Below are 18118 nucleotides of genomic sequence, written 5' to 3' on the forward strand. Positions count from 1 at the left end.
GTACCCTAACCCGTACCCTAACCCGTACCCTAACCCGTACCCTAACCCTAACCCGTACCCTAACCCTAACCCTAACCCTAACCCTAACCCGTACCCTAACCCTAACCCGTACCCTAACCCTAACCCGTACCCTAACCCTAACCCTAACCCTAACCCTAACCCTAACCCTAACCCTAACCCGTACCCTAACCCTAACCCTAACCCGTACCCTAACCCTAACCCTAACCCTAACCCTAACCCTAACCCGTACCCTAACCCTAACCCTAACCCGTACCCTAACCCGTACCCTAACCCGTACCCTAACCCTAACCCGTACCCTAACCCTAACCCTAACCCGTACCCTAACCCTAACCCGTACCCTAACCCTAACCCGTACCCTAACCCTAACCCGTACCCTAACCCTAACCCGTACCCTAACCCGTACCCTAACCCGTACCCTAACCCGTACCCTAACCCTAACCCGTACCCTAACCCGTACCCTAACCCGTACCCTAACCCGTACCCTAACCCTAACCCGTACCCTAACCCGTACCCTAACCCGTACCCTAACCCTAACCCGTACCCTAACCCTAACCCGTACCCTAACCCTAACCCGTACCCTAACCCTAACCCGTACCCTAACCCTAACCCTAACCCGTACCCTAACCCTAACCCGTACCCTAACCCGTACCCGTACCCTAACCCTAACCCGTACCCTAACCCTAACCCGTACCCTAACCCTAACCCTAACCCGTACCCTAACCCTAACCCGTACCCTAACCCTAACCCTAACCCGTACCCTAACCCTAACCCTAACCCTAACCCTAACCCTAACCCTAACCCGTACCCTAACCCTAACCCTAACCCTAACCCGTACCCTAACCCTAACCCGTACCCTAACCCGTACCCTAACCCGTACCCTAACCCGTACCCTAACCCTAACCCGTACCCTAACCCTAACCCGTACCCTAACCCGTACCCTAACCCTAACCCGTACCCTAACCCGTACCCTAACCCTAACCCGTACCCTAACCCTAACCCGTACCCTAACCCTAACCCGTACCCTAACCCTAACCCGTACCCTAACCCGTACCCTAACCCGTACCCTAACCCGTACCCTAACCCTACCCTAACCCGTACCCTAACCCTAACCCGTACCCTAACCCGTACCCTAACCCTAACCCGTACCCTAACCCTAACCCATACCCTAACCCATACCCTAACCCATACCCTAACCCGTACCCCCTAGCCCCCTAGCCCCCTAAACCTTACCCTGACCCCGACCCCTAACCCTAATGGTGCTCCTGAGTCATGCCCTGAGTGTCCCCAGCTAAGGGCCTGATGCTAGGCCTCACTCGGTCCCTGTCTCTCTCCCTATGTCAGGCTCTTGACGCTTTCCCTACCTGAAGCCCTGACACTAGTTCTAAACAAAGCCCTGGTACTCTCAATAACTAACGTCTTGACACTATCCCTAGATCATTTGCTGACACGATCCCTAGATGTTAACCTGACCCTCTCACTAGCTAATGTCCTCCCTCTTAAGATAACTAAAGCCCTTATGCTGCGCCTAACTCAGGCACTGTATTTAGTCCCAAGTCCTTGACACTGTCCTTAATTAACGCCTAGATGCTTGTCCTAGGTCAGGGCTTGATACTGTTCCTAACTAAGGCCCTAACACTATTCCTAACTCAGGTTCTGACACTATACGTAACAGAAGGCCCTGACGCTCGTCCTAACCAAGGCCCTGACACTACACCTAACACAGGCCCTGACCCTAAGGCCCTGACACTACTCCTAACTCAGGCTCTGACGCTAGTCCTAACTAAGGCCCTGCCACTGTCCCTAACTAAAGCCCTGACCCTACACCTACCTCAGGCCCTGACACTGGCCCTAAATAAAGCACTGACACTATTCGTAACTCAGGTCCTGACACTATCCCAAACTAGAGCCATGACACTACTCCTAACATAGGCCCTCACACGATTCTTTTGAAGGCTCTGAAGCTAGTCCTAAGGCCCTGACACTGACCCTAACTGAGGCCCTGCTGCTGTCAATATCTAAAGTCCTGACACTATCCTGAGAATATATCCTAAAGAATGTCTTAGTAACGTCCAAAAACTCTCCTGATGTAAGCCTTGACGCTGTCCCTAAGTGAGGCCGTGAGGCTGTCCCTAACAGAGGCCCTGAGAATGTCTTTAACAAAGACCTTGATGCTGATCCTACAGACGCAATTGTGCTGCTCCTAAGCCTTGCCCTGACACTTTCCCTAGATAAGGCCCTGACGCTGATCCTAAATAAGGCACTGATGCTCTGAATAACTAAGGGCTTCAAACTATCCCTTGCTCATTTCCTAACATTTTCCCTAGCCTGTAACCTGACTCGGTCTGTAGATAATGTCCTGACTCTTATCCTACCTGAAGCCTTAATGCTGTCCCTAACTAAGGCCCTGACTAATCATCACTAGAGCCCTGACACTGGCCCTCACTAAAGCCTTCACACTACTCCTAACTCAGGTCCAGACACTGTCCCTAACAAATACCCTGACACTACTCATAACACAGGCCCAGACACGATAGCTAACAAAGGCTCTCATGCTAGTCTTAACTAAGGCCCTGACACTCTCCCTACCTAAGGCCCAGAACCTACTCCTAACTCAGGCTTTGATCATGTCTTTAGATAAGACCCTAATGCTCATCCTACAAAGGCCCTGATGCTGCTCCTAACTCATGTCCTGAGAGTTTCCCTAGCTAAGGGACTGATGCTAGTCCTCACCCAGGCCCTGTTGCTCTCCCTACGTCAGGCTCTGACGCTGTCCCTACCTGAAGCGCTGACACTAATTCTAAACAAGGCCCCTGGTACTCTCAGTAACTATGGGATTGACATTATCCCCAGGTCATTTCTTGACACTATACCTAGATGTTAACCTAACACTGTCTTAGCTAAATTCGAGCCTCTTATGCCAACTAAATTATCGACGCTGTGCCTAACTCACACCCTGAATTTAGCCCCAACGCCGTGACACTGTCCCAAACTAAGGCCTAGATGCTGGTCCTAACTCAATGCATGATACTCTCCCTAAGGCACCAACACTACTCCTAACTCAGGCCCTGACAACTATCCCTAACTAAGGCCATCCTGCCATCAATATCTAAAATCCTGACACTATCCTGAGCTCATATCCTGACCCATCTATTACTAAGTTCCTGAAACTGTCCCTAAGTGAAACTTGACGTGCTCCCTAAGTGACGCCCTGAGGCTATCCACAAGAGACACTAATAATGTCTTTAACAAACACCCTGATGCTGATCGTACAGAGGCCCTTAGGCTATTCCTAAGCCTTACCTTGACACTGTCCCTGGCTAAGGTCCTGACAAGGGGCCAAAAAAGTCCCTGGTACTCTCAATAACTAAGACCTTCAAACTATCTCTTGCTCATTTCCATACATTATCCCTAGCCCGAAACATGACTCGGCCTATAGCTAATGTCCTGCCTCTGTTCCTAACTGAAGCCCTAATTTTGTCCCTAACTAAGGCCCTGACTAGTCCTAAGACACTGACACTGTCCCTAACTAAGGCCTTGACAGTACTCCTAACTCAGGTATCACACGATACCTAGCAAAGGCTCTGATGCTAGTCCTAACTCAGGCCCTAACTCTGCCCCTAATAAAGGCTCTGCTTCCATCAATATCTAAAGTCCTGACACTATCCTGAGCATATATCCTGTTCCATCATCTCTTACTAAAGTACTGGAACTGTCCTTAAGTGAGGCCCTGAGTCTGACCCTAACAGAGGCCCTGAGAATGTCTTTAACCAAGACCCTGATGCTGATCCTACGGAGGCCCTTCTGCTCCTCCTAAGCCTTGCCCTGGCACTGTCCCTAAGAAGGCCGTGACACTCGTCCTAAAGAAGGCCCAGGTACACTCAGCAACTAAGGCTTTCAAACTGTCCCTCACTCCGTTCCTGACCTTATCCCTAGCCCGTAACCTGACTCGGTCCGTAGTTAATGTCCTGCCTCTTATCCGACCTGAAGCCCTAATGCTGTCCCTACTTAAGGCCCTGACTATTACTCGCTAAGGCGCTGACACTGTTTGTAACTAATGCCCGGAAGCTGACCCTGATGTAGGCCCTGCTAACGGCAATAACTAAGGCCTGACGCTATCCTGAGTTCACATACTGACCCATCTCTAACCAACGTCCTGACACTATCCCTAAGGTAGCCCTGACGCTGTCCCTAAATAAAGCCCTGAGGCCGTCCCTAACATAGGCCCTGAAGCTATCCTGAACTCAGGCCCTAGTGCTCTAACTCAGGCCCTGATCATGTCTTTAACTAAGACCGTAATGCTGATCCTACAAAGGCCCTGATGCTGCTCCTGACTCATGCCCTGACAGTGTCCCCAGCTAAGGGACTGATGCTAGGCCTCACTCGGTCCCTGTTGCTCTCCCTACGTCAGGCTCTGACGCTGTCCCTACCTGAAGCCCTGACACTGATTCTAAAGGAGGCCCTAATTTCTCAGTAACTAAGGAGTGGACACTATACCTGGGTATACTTGATACTTCTGTTCTTTGGACTGTTATGTAGCCTATAAAAAGTGTGAGAGCTAAATCTGTTTTTCTACAGTGAGAAACATAATGTTCCAGATGTAAGGAACACCTGGATAAAATGAGAAAGCTACACATTATGCTGGTCTTTTCAGGGAGTGGGAAAGGATGGCAAGTGGTAAAATATTATATTTTCCTTTAATCTTTTTAAATTTCAATTGTTACAAACAACTTGAATTATAATTGTACTTTTAAAAAGTAACAATGGAAATTTAAAAGAAAAAATATATATTGTGTTTAATTCCATTTCATAGAATTATTATCCCTGAATCATAATTCTCTTAGTACACCAGTATAGAGATTATTTCTTAATATTTAGGTGAGAACCATTTCCTTCTGTTTTTCAAAATAATTCTGTAAACTCATTTCCAGTAATGGCACTCCTCCCCAAATCAAGGGTTTAACAAGGGAGATGCAAGCAGAATAATCATGAAAACACAAAGCAATACAACAGCAACAAAAAAATTTCTAATTTCCAATAACAGCTCAATTTAGAAGAGGGTTTATATCTTCAGAACAAAAGCACTCCTCTAGACTTTCTAACCAGTCAAAATCTGGGTATTCTACAGTAAATCTGTGCTGTTATTCCCATAAAACTACCCTTTACTGCTTCTGCCTCCATTAGATTTCCTAAGCACTAGTGTTTTTATGTACAGGTTAAAAATAAAACCCTAATGTGATTTATTTATAATATATGTGTTCTTTGTCTTATCCTATTGTCTAAAGTCTTCTCCATGGCTGGACCGCAAATAATGTTCCTTTACGTGCTAAGTGATATCTGGAGAGTGGGAGAGGTTTAATAAATACCCAAACCCTAAAGCGTACACTGACCCATACCATAACCCTAACCCATACCCTAAACCTAACTCGTACACTAACCGTAAAACAAACCCTAACCTGTAACCTAAACCTAACCCATAGCCGTACCCTAAACTGTACCCTAAAAATAACCTTACACCTAACCCAGACCCTAACACTAAAGCTAAACCTAAACCCTAACCCTAACACTAAACCTAAACCTAAACCCTAACCCTAACCTCAAACCCAAACCCAACCTCAACCACATCCCCAAGCCTAAACCCAACCCCAACCACAACCCTAACCCCAAACCTAACCCCAACCTTAAGGTCCTGACAAGGGGCCTAAATAAACCAAACCCAACCCTAACCAACCCCTTCCCTAATCCAATGTGTACACTAACACTAACCCATACCCTAACACTTACCCTAACACTAACATATTTTCCTACCTTCACCTTTACAATAAACCTTACCTGTTTGTTACCCCTAACCGTAACACTTACCATTGCAACCCAAAAGTTTAGGGCTGCTCTGTTTCCAAGAACCTCGACTTCAGTACACCTTAAAAACCCCATGAAAGACAAAAGTGGATAAAGAAGTTGTGGTACTTACGTTCGATGGGATAACCCTCAACCATGGAATCAATGTCATAAAGCCAGTAGCAACATAATGACTGGATTTAGATACGATGATTCAAAGTAAAATAAGTAACACAGAAAAAGAAACGTATCAGAAGATATCACTTATGAAGGGAATGTAAACATGGCTACAAATGAACTGAATTAGAAAACAAAACAGAGTCTCACATTTACAAAAAAAACAAACACTTATGCCTACTGAAGGGAAAAGGAGAGGTGAATTGATGCATAAAATTGATGCATTGCTCACGGAACTGGACTCAACATCCCCTATTCCCTGCAGAGGAATATATCTGACTAGAAATAATCTTAATACCTATGTATTGATATGTCTGTGTAAGGTAATAAAGCGTATATACAGTGACATAAACACGGCAGTGAAAATCAGCTCAAACCAATTATAAAAATAAATTTCAAAAACAAAACACAGAAACAGCGAAAATCTTACACAATTCCTTCAGGGTCTCTGATGCAACCTGGAATGAATACATCTACACACACAGCTGGATGAGACATATGCCTGGACACTTGGGACTGAGAGGATTGGTGAGGTTGGGTGAGCAAACGCAGACGATTTAAAGCAATAATGCATGCAACCCTTTCCATGTGTCCCAACTCTCTAGGTTCAAGGGAATTTTATTTCAGCTAAAACATGCATGGGAAACGCAGAGAATGGGACAACGTGTGATCTGGACAGGTTTCTAAAACGCTCCTCCTTTTTCTTCTCCTTGTGCTCGGGTTAGGCATTCCAGCCACTTTACTATCAATCTCCACTCTTGGAGAGTGAGCGCCTTTAACCTCCTGTTTCACAAAGTTTACAATTTTTGCAGAGGATGAAAGGGAAGATGGGGAAACAATGAGAGACTTCCTGTAAGCATTTGAACGGGCACATATCACTTTAATTTCCTGTCACGCAGAAGAGTTAACCAAAGGCTCAGCCTGCCGCCCCACAACTAGGATAGGGCCTGAAGCAATCCTGCAGGTTTGCGGACATCTCACAAAAAAAGCGAGTTGATAAGTGGAGCTCAGGTGCACAGGAATTCACAAACCTGCAGTATTATAATGGACAACTATCGTCCAAAAATATGTTGAGGGAAGACAACCAGGAGGATTTGAAATTGAGGCAGGATTGGAGGAAATATATTTCAAGAGTTAGATTGGAAAAAACTTTTAAGCACAGAAAATGAGGCACAATTTTGACAATGATGCACTTGGCCAAAAAGTGCTTATGCATATTTTCCTAAATATATTCAAGAAAACACGCATACTCCCCTTCTGGCCAACCAAGCAAGTGGGAAATGAAAATCCACAGTACAAAGAAGTCTCATTTCCCACCAGTCAAACAGACTATCCAAGAAAACTGTAAAAACTACAAAGGCAGCACAGCCGTGTGGAACAGAGAGCCTTGTTACACTGATGGGAGGGATGTAAATTGCCCAGAGCCACTCTGGAGAAGTCCATGGTGTTTGCTAAAACATCTAGAAACAGAGCTACAGAGCATAGGGTACTTCCACTCATGGGCGTATACCATGGGAAAATTGAAAATCAACAAGAATCACCGACACCAAAGTTTAGGGCTGCACTGTTTACAAGAAAATCAACTTCGCTACACCTTAAATATCCCAGGAAAGACAAAAGTTGATAAAAAAGTTGTGGTAGTTATGTACGATGGGATATCCCTCAGCCATGGAATCAATGTCATAAAGCCAGTAGCAGCATAATGACTGGATTTAGGTACGATGACTCTAAGTTAAATAAGTAACACAGAAATAGAAACTTATCATAAGATATCACTTATGAAGGGAATGTAAACATGGCTACACATGAACTGAATTAGAAAACACAAAGGATTCTAACATTTAGAAAAAAAAATCTTATGCCTGCTTCAGGGGAAAGGAGAGGTTAGGTGGTGCATAAAACCAGAGTTTGATATTAGCACAGGTTCCGTTCCATAAACCAAATGTGTAATAGACAAGACCTACTCCTTGCTCACTGAACTGGACTCAACATCCCCTATTCCATGCAGAGGAATATATCTGAATAGTAAGAATCTTAATACCTATGTATTGATATGTCTCCGTAAGGGAATCAAGCATGTAGAGAGTGGCATAAACATGGCAGTGAAAATCACCTCAACCTCACTATAAAAATAAATTTCAAAAACAAAACACACGGCTAACTTCTTACACAATTCATTCAGGGGCTCTGATGCAACCTGGATTGACCACATCTACACCCACAGCTGGATGAGACATAAGGCTGGACACTTGGGGCTTAGAGGATTGGTGAGGTTGTGTGAGCAAATGCAGGCCATTTAAAGCAATAATGCACGCAACCCATTCCATAGGGCCCAACTCTCTGTGTTCAATGGAACCTTATTACAGCTGAAACACGTATGGGAAACCCAGAGGATGGGAAAACGTGTGATCTGGACAACTTTAAAACGCTCCTCCTTTTTCCTCTCCTTGTGCTCGGGTTCCCATTCAAGTCACTTTACTATTAATCTCCCATCTTGGAGAGTCAGCGCATTTAACCTCCTGTTTCACACAGTTTGCAATTTGTGTGGAGGATGAAAGGGAAGGGAGGAACCAATGAGACATTTGCTGTAAGCAGTGGGACGAACACATGTCACTCTAATTTCCCGTCACGAAGAAGAGTTAACCAAAGGCTCAGCGTGCCGCCCCAGAAACAGAATAGGGTCTGAAGTAATACTGCGGGTTTGCGGCCAGCTCACAAAGAAGCGAAATGATAAGTGGAGCTCAGATGCTCAGGAATTCGCAAACCTGCGGAGTTATAATGGACAACTTCCAAAAATCGGTTGAGGGGAGGCAACGAGGAGGACTTGATATCGAGGCAGGATGTCAGGAAACGTATATCAGGAGGAAGATTGGAATCGCCTTTTAAGGATAGGCAATACTGCACAACTTCGACAATGATGCACTTGGCCAAAAATGGCGTATGCGTTATATCCTCAATATATTCAGGAATACATACATTTGCCATTTTTGGCCAACCAAGCAGGTGGGCAATGCAAATCCGCACTAAAAAAAGTCTCATTTCCAACCGGTCAAACAGAACATCCAAAAAAATTGTAAAAACTAGGAACGCAGCAGAGCCGTGTGGAACAGGCAGCCTTGTTATGATGATGGGACGGATGTAAATTGCCAAGAGCCACTCTGGACAAGTCCATGGTATTTCCTAAAACATCTGAAAAATGAGCTACAGAGCCTAGGGTACTTCTACTAATGGGCGTATACATTGGGAAAACTGAATATCAAAAAGAAACAGCCACCCAAAAGTTTACGGCTCCACTGTTTACAGGAAAACCGACTTCGGTACAACTTAAATATCCCAGGAAAGAAAAAAGTGGATAAAGAAGTTGTGGTACTTACGTACTATGGGAAATCCCTCAGGCATGGAATCAATGTCATAAAGCCAGTAGCAACATAATGACTAGATTAAGGTACAATGATTCCAAGGGAAATAACTAAAACAGATAAAGAAACTTATCATAAAATATCACTTATGAAGGGAATGTAAACATGGCTACACATGAGCTGAATTAGAAAACAGAACAGAGTCTCACATTTAGGAAAAAAAAATTTTATGCCTGCTTAAGGGGAAAGGTGAGGTGGGTTGATACATAAAACCAGAGTTTGATATTAGCACAGATACCGTTCCATAAAACAAACCTGTAATAGACAAGACCTACTCCTTGCTCCGTGAACTAGACTCAACATCCCCTATTCCCTGCAGATGAATATATCTGACTAGTAAGAATCTTAATACCTATGTATTGATATGTCTCCGTAAGGGAATCAAGGGTGTACAGAGTGACATAAACACGGCAGTGAAAATCAGCTCAACCCCATTATAAAAATAAATTTCAAACACAAAAATAGCGAAATCCTTACAGAATTCGTTAAGGGGCTCTGATGCAATCTGGACTGACCACATCTACACCCACAGATGGATGAGACATAAGGCTGGACACTTGGGGCTGAGACGATTGGGGAGGTTGTGTGAACAAATGCAGACCATTTTAAAGCAATAATGCATGCAACCCGTACCCTAACCCCTAACCCTAACCCGTACCCTAACCCTGACCCTAACCCCTACCCTGACCCTGACCCCTAACCCCTGACCCTGACCCTAACCCCTGACCCTGACCCCTAACCCCTGACCCTGACCCTAACCCTAACACTGACCCGTACCCTAACCATAACCATAACCCTAACCCCTAAACCCCAACCCTAACTCGCTCTCCTCCTTCTAAGCCCTGTCCCAGCTGCGGGCTAACAGGCCACACTGGAAGAGGGACTGCCCTACGACTGGCCCTATCTCAGCATCTCCACGCGGGGGGCGGGCCGAACCAACGGCATTACCACTCTAACTGCTGGGATTGGCTGACGACTGACGGCGCCCGAACTCGAAGATCCCCATAACCCTCACCGAGCCCAGGGTAACGCTACAAGTAGCGGATAAGTCCATCTCATCTCTGGTGGACACGGGGGCTACCTATTCGGTCCTGCCTACTTATTCAGAGCCAGTTTCTCCTTCCCAGATCTCGGTCATGGGTATTGATGGAAAAAATACTTCCCACTCCAGACCGGTCCACTCCCATGTCATATCAAAGGACTCCCTTTTACTCATTCCTTCTTAGTCATACCATCCTGCCCAGTTCCCTTGCTAGGCCGAGATGTCCTTTTCCACTTAGGGGCCTCCCTCAAGCTGGTTAGACTTGACCCTAAGGTCCCCTCCTGCCAACTCCTGCTTCCTCTTCTCGGCCTGTCTCTAGAACCCTCCCCCTCCTATTCCCCTCTTCCAATCACACGGAACCCAATCAATCCCCAAGTCTGGGATACTTCTAAGCCCATAATAGCAACACACCATTCCCCCATCCTCATCCGCCTAAAGGACCCCTCCAAATTTCCATCAAGGCCCCAATTTCCCATCTCTGAGACTCACCTTAGGGGCCTAAGACCTATTATCCCCAGACTCCTAAACCATGGACTCCTTATCCCCACTGACTCTCTTTGCAACACCCCCATCCTGCCTGTCCGCAAAGTCTCTGGGGATTATCGCCTGGTCCAGGACCTCCGACTAATCAATGAGGCCATAATTCCTCTCCACCCAGTAGTACCAAACCCATACACCTTGCTCTCCCGTATCCCCCCATCCACAACCCACTTTACGGTTCTGGATCTCAAAAATGCCTTTTTCACTATCCCCCTACATCCCGACTCCTATTTCCTCTTCGTCTTTACCTGGACGGATCCGGATACTCATACTGCCAGTCAGCTCACCTGGACAGTTCTTCCCCAGGGCTTCCGCGACACTCCTCACCTCTTCGGTCAGGCGCTGGCACGGGACCTCACTTCCTGCTCCGGTACCCCCAGCACACTTCTTCAATATGTACATGACCTCCTCCTTTGTAGCCCATCTCTCAGCCTCTCAAGACAACATACTGCAGATCTCCTCAATTACCTTGGCTCTCGCGGTTATCGGGTCTCCCCAGCCAAGGCTCAGTTATCTGTATCTTCTGTAACCTACCTGGGGCTCCACCTTACCCCTACCACAAAAGGTCTAACAGCCGATCGCACCCGGATTATCCGTGAACTCCAGCCTCCGGAAACAGCGGAACAAATTCTCTCCTTTTTGGGCCTTATAGGATTTTTCCAACACTGGATCCCTAACTTTGCTCTCCTCGCTAAACCCTTATATCTAGCCGCTAAGGAAACCCCTCAAGGACCCCTCACCTCTCCTTCCACCGTTCAACAGGCCTTTCTCACCCTCCGTAACGCTCTGATATCTTCTCCTCCCCTTTCTCTGCCCAACCCAAACCGACCTTTTCACCTTTTTGTGGATGAACGGGCTTCAATAGCCACTGGACTCCTTGCCCAGCCTGTAGGGCCTTCCTACCGCCCCGTGGCTTACCTACCCAAACAGCTAGACCCAAACATTCGGGGATGGCAACCATGCCTTCGGGCCCTAGCAGCAGCAGCCGAACTGACCAAACACTACAGATACTCAACCACACAGGAATAGGTAACATCTCTGACTGCTTTCTATGTGCCTCGCTTGGCCGTCCACCCTTGGCTGCTGTCCCACTCGACCAGCCCTTCAATTCTACTTCCTACACATCCCAAAACCCACCTTTTTCCCCGTTAAAAGTCCCCATATTCCTTGATTCAAAAAAATCTCACCATCTATTATGGCAGCCGCCCAAATCTAGCTGATACTGGATTTATTTGCAACCCATCCCTCATGGTAAACACATCAATTGAAGCACCACCAGGCATGTTTTTGTGGTGCAATGGTTCCCTCACAAAAGAGATCAATTCTTCCTCCCCCTTCCCATGTATCCTCGTTACTCTCGTCCCACAACTCACACTGTATAGCCAAGACGAATTTTCCACGCTAATCACGCCGCCCTTTACCCGATGGAAAAGAGCTATCTTTCTTCCTCTGGTCGCAGGCATCTCTCTCGCCTCCTCCCTGGTCGCTGCAGGACTCGGGGGGCGAGGGGGAGCTCTAACACATAGTGTTTCAAAATCCCGCGACTTAGAACATAAACTCCAGCTAGCCATTGAAGGCTCCGCCGCCTCCATCTCCTCTCTCCAGTGCCAAATCACCTCCATAGCCCGAGTCGCTCTCCAGAATCGACGAGCCCTGGATCTCCTGACGGCCGACAAAGGAGGTACCTGCCTCTGCCTACAGGAGGAATGCTGCTGTAAACGCCCTCCATCGCTTAAGAGAAGAACTCCAACGCAAACACCAACAGTCCGCCTCCCCAACTCCCGATTGGTGGCGATCCACCCTCTATACCTGGCTAACACCAATCTGAGGCCCCTTAATTCTCATCTGTATCTTGCTCATGTTTGCCCCGTTTTCTTAGGTTCCTTCGCCGGCGCATGGAGGAAGTCTCTCGGGTGGCCACAAACCAAATGTTCCTCGGTCCTTACACCTTGCTTCCTACAGAAACCCCCACTGCTCTCCCCTAAGCCTCGGACCTCTGGTCGCCCGACTCCCCTTTCGACGCCCCCATTCAGCATGAAGTAGCCAGAGATCGGAACGCCACCCCATTACACCAAAGATGTCGGGATGTAAGGCCAACTGGCCCGAGGCAGGGGAACGCAATCAGATTCACAGGTTGCATCAGACCGAAACTCTCCGGACCACCCAGTTCCAGAAACTGACCTGGAGACATTCCGGACCACCCAGTTCCAGGAACTGACCTGGGGGCTTTCCACCCGGCCCACCCTTCCCGCCTTTCGAGGGACGGGACTAGCGGTCCCAAGACTGATGGAACCGGCACCAGATAGTGCCACGACACCCGAAGAGACCACCAGATAAGGAATTCCCTGCGCCCTCCCAGATTCACCACACCCCTTTCCCTTCTTCCCCTATAAAATCTTGCCCAGCCCTCGCCCGGGGGCGACTTCTCTGGCCCCTTTCTCTCGGACCAGTGAACCTCGCCCGGCAGCGCCCCCTTAATAAAGCTCACTTGAAGCTTTCCTGTTTCGCGATGCCGTTTGTTAAGATCCGACCTTACACATCAAGGATGGCTCTGAGCTGGATTTCTGCAAAACAAGACTATCCCGTGCGAAAAACAACCCAGTAGAGCTTTGTATCCCATCAGCTACAGGAAGAGAATGGCTGCCGGCTACTGAAAACCAGCAGCATTTACAACTTAACTCCCATGGCCTCTGCAGTGGTACGTCTGAGTTTTCTGTTTCTGCCCCTGTACCAAACAGCTCTGGTGTAATTTCGTCGTTCCTTCCTCCACCCACCCCCACCAACCCCTGTCCCCTTACCTGCGGTCCGCAGCCCTCCGCTCCGCGCTCGGATGCCGCTGGGGTGCCAGGGACCCACGGGACGGGTCGTTCCCAGCCGCCGGGCGCTGGCTCCCTAGACTCCCTCCGCTCCGCGCTCGGATGCCGCTGGCGTGCCTGGGACCCACGGAACGGGTCATACCCAGCCGCCGGGCGCTGGCTCTCTAGACCCCCGCCGGCTCGCGTGGCACCGACGGCGAGGAGCCCCAAGGACGCCCCGCGCCAGGTGCGCTCTGGCCGGGACGCCCACTTCCGGGACACTCTCTTCCGGGAGAGGCGCGCAGACCGCCGTCGCGCTCAGGTGAGCCGCAGCCAATGCCGAGCAAGACCCGCCCCGGCGGCGCCGCGTCCGCGCGGCGCATCATGATCTCGGCGCTCCAGGCACGGGCGCCGGAACGCCCACTTCCGGGACACGCTCCTCCGGGAGAGGCGCGCAGACCGCCGCCGCGCTCAGGTGAGCCGCAGCCAATGCCGAGCAAGACCCGCCCCGGCGGCGCCGCGTCCGCGCGGCGCAGCACGATCTCGGCGCTCCAGGCACGGGCGCCGGAACGCCCACTTCCGGGACACTCTCCTCCGGGAAAAGCGCGCAGAAAGCCGCCGCGCTCAGGTGACCCGCAGCCAATGCCGAGCAACACCCGCCCCGTTAGGCGCAGCACGATCTCAGAGCTCCAGGCACGGGCGCCGGGGGGCGGGCATCTCCTCTCCTGAGAGGCAGCTAGCGATGCCCCGGGGCGCGGGCCCCTGCGGCGCGGAGACCACTCCAGGCTGGACTCACCGACACCAACGCCGCCAGGAGGAGCGCTTGGCGGGACTCGGCAAACAACCCAATGTTTTAAATGGAAAAAGGACTTCAAAAGACCCTTCTCCAGATAAGACATACAAATGGTCAGCAAGCACATGAAGAGATGTTAATCGTCATTAGTCGTGATGAAATGCAAGTTAACACCACAACGCCGACCCCTCCACACACTAGAACGCCTACAATCAAGAAACCTAAAAATAACAAATGTTGGCAAAATTTAGAGAAACTGATACACAATTTTCCATAGGGAAAATGAATAATTTCCGGAGGTGGATGCTGAGACTATTTGTACAACAACGTGAATGTAGTTAATGCCATAGAACTGTATGCTCAAAATGATTTAAATGGTAAATGTTATGTTATGTGGGGCGGGTTTAACATAATTTAGCCCCTGCTTTATACCAGACCCCAGAGTCAAAGCTTCTCATCCATTTTCTCACTTTTACTTAACCTCCTACGATCTTCACACTCCCATTTAACAGACGAAGCTGAGCCTGAGAGGTTAAACTAAGTGACTTGCCCAAGGCTCACTCGGCAAACTCTACACTGTTCAATGTTGCTGTATTTACTGAGCACCTACTAGAGGACCTACTGAGCAATACCTCCAGCACCTGCCAGAGACATTGTGGGAAGACCAGGATGAACGGGGGCTGAAAGATTACAAAACATGGGTAGATCCTGGGGCCCTGCTCTCAAAAACACTGAAGTTTCTTGGAGTGGAGGAGATGGCCTTTGTCACCCTTGTGGAGCCTTTTATTCGACCCCACCGCACTCCGACAGAGGAGGGAAGCAGCTGGCCTGATACTGAATATTAGCTCAGCTGGGGAGGAGTCCTGGGGCTTTGAAGAAGGCATCTCCTGCCCCACTCCCTACATTGCCCCCTAGAGTCCAGTATGTGGGCACAAGCATCCCTATGGCAGGGCAGGAGGCACATCTCATGGCACCCCTCTCCTCCCGCCCTGCAGTAATGACACTGTAGCCATACACCCACCAGAAGGACAATAAACTTTCCTTCTCTGAGGGAACCATTATCTGCATCACCCGCCACTACTCCAATGGCTGGTGTGAGGGCATCGGCTCAGAGGGGTCTGGATTCTTCCCCGGGAACTATGCGCAGCCCAGCTGCTGACAGCCTGGGATCTCTGGGATGCTGACCCAAGCACCGCCTTGAGTGAGCCTCTTGAGTCCCACACCAAAGCCTGCTCAAGACTGGACCAGACCGGCACGCCTCCTGGGCTGTGAGCTGTGTCTGTTCCTTCCCCCCATTTCAGTGGGAAGGGGTCCTGGTAAAGACAGAGGAGGTACCCAGAGGCCTGCTGGAGACAGGAAAGAACTGGAAGCCAAGGAGTTTGGTGACCTTACCCACAGGGGACCCTTACGCCATGCAAGACCGGGTCTCCAGCTGCAAGTGCCAACTTTGAATAAAATTCTGATGACCTCCTGATGATTGCCCTGCAGGGCTAGCGGGCCGAGGGACTGAAAGGCAACCCACTTGTAAGGCTCCCACTAGTTAAGCCTCCTCTGCCTGCCCTAAGCAGCAGTATCTCCCATCTCCTCGGTGCTCACTGAGCCCTCCACACTAGACCCCTGTGCCCCTCTGCGAAGGTGGGCCGCACCCTGCTCTTTTCCCTGTTGCCTGCTTTGTTATGGATTCAGTCTTGGTTCCCCAGGCTGGGCACTCCTCCAAGAGTGGGGACCAGCTCCCTCACTTAGGTGGGGCTCTCTGAGAGCAGAGCTCACCTCGCCATCATCCCCCAGACAGCAGCATGAGACACCTCGCTCACCTCCGCCCCTTCACCTCCTTCACAGCTCTGAAACTCCAGAACAGGGAGGTGGGCCTTGGGTTTCCACTGGCTCTGCTTTACAGCGTCATGGCTTTCTGTTCCATATGGGAGGAGGGGGACTCAGAAGGCCCAGTCAGTGGGGCGACTTTGGTTAAGTCCCTGCTTTCTTGCTGCATAGACGAGGCTGTGGTGCAAGGAGACATCTTCGGGCTCTGTGAGGTCCCTGGCTGGCCAGACCCGAGCCCCAGAACAGTGTGCTACCTCTTTCCACCAACAGGAGGTGACTGTTCCCTCGAGCTTTTTATCCTGTGGGGATGCTTACAGGGTGGGGTGGGGGGAGGCAAGGAGTGTAGTGTAGGGTCACAGTAGGTAAAGCAAGATCTAGGCCTGGGACCGTCGGCAGGGAGCACCTCTCTCTGTGGGGAGTCCGGTACGGGGGAGGTCGGGGGGTACATTTCGGGGCCTAGGTCCTCTGGACAGAAGACTGGAGGAGGGAGGCCACGCAGCCCAAGGCAACAGTTAACCACAACGTGGCGGGACATGTTCCTTCTCGACCCTGACAGGGAACCCCGTCCTCCCGAGAAGACAAGGTTTGTGCAAACACTGCTGCCTGCTCAGATATGTGTGCCACGCTGCTGCGGCCAGACTCCAGAATTCGCTTGCAGTGGAACTGGGGGAGGCAGCCGAGCTGGGTTAACTGCACAGATGGGGACAGCTCCCAACTCCCTCCTCCAGTCCCCAAATGGACCAACCTGGGATTCTGGGAAATCCCGGAGGGATATACCAAAATGAAAGGGAAAGGGAGTAATAAAACTAGCTTTCTCTTTCCCGACCCCCACCGCCCCAGCCCCTCCCCGCCCGGGTGGCCCCTGCAGGCCACGTCCTCAGCACCTGATGCAGGTGTAGGCGCACTTCGGTGGAAGTTTCCCAGGGCACCACCCTGGCGCGGAAGGAGCTGGGCTCGGCCTTCTGCGCCTCCTGCATAAGGCGGTGCATGGGGTAGTGGCAGCGTGGGAAGGCCACGTCGCCGCCTGCCAGCAGCCCCATAGGGCAGAAGTCGTTGGCGCCGTCGCTCACGTAAAAAAGGTGCTCGAAGGGCAAGAGGTCGTGGGCCTGCTCGCACAGATAGTCGCTGAGCACCTTGTGCTGGCACATGTTGGCGGGGCAGCGAGCACAGCTGTGCGCGTGGAAGGGCCGCAGCGCCAGCAGCCCCCAAGGGCCGGGCCTCGACGGGTTGCTGAAGATGCGGCAGAACAGGCCATGGTGGCCGGCGGCGCGCAGCGCACTCTCCACGCCAAAGGTGTTGGCGTCTGAGATGAGAACAACCTCAAAGCATACTCCCTGCTTGGCCACAAACTGCAGCAGCTCGCCCGTGCCGGGCGACAGGGGTATGGCCTCGTAGATGGCGTGCAAGTCCCGCGGCCGCACGCCCTGCTCGCCCAAGTACTGGAAGACATGCTGCATGTACTCGTTGTAGAAGCCCTCGCACTAGGTGGCACGCAGGCTCTCAGGCACCCGCTGGCCCGCCACGGCACGCGCACGATGGAGTCGTCGCTGTTTTCGTCCACGATAGTCTTGTCCAAGTCGAAGGTCAGGAGGAAGCGTGGCACGCCGGGCACAGCAATCCCGCTGTCCTCTACCAGCTTTGTCCTGAGCGACCAAATCCTTTTGTGGTCACCAAA

The sequence above is a fragment of the Mesoplodon densirostris genome, chromosome 1 (genome assembly GCF_025265405.1).
Source record: "Mesoplodon densirostris isolate mMesDen1 chromosome 1, mMesDen1 primary haplotype, whole genome shotgun sequence".
NCBI lineage: Eukaryota > Metazoa > Chordata > Mammalia > Artiodactyla > Ziphiidae > Mesoplodon > Mesoplodon densirostris.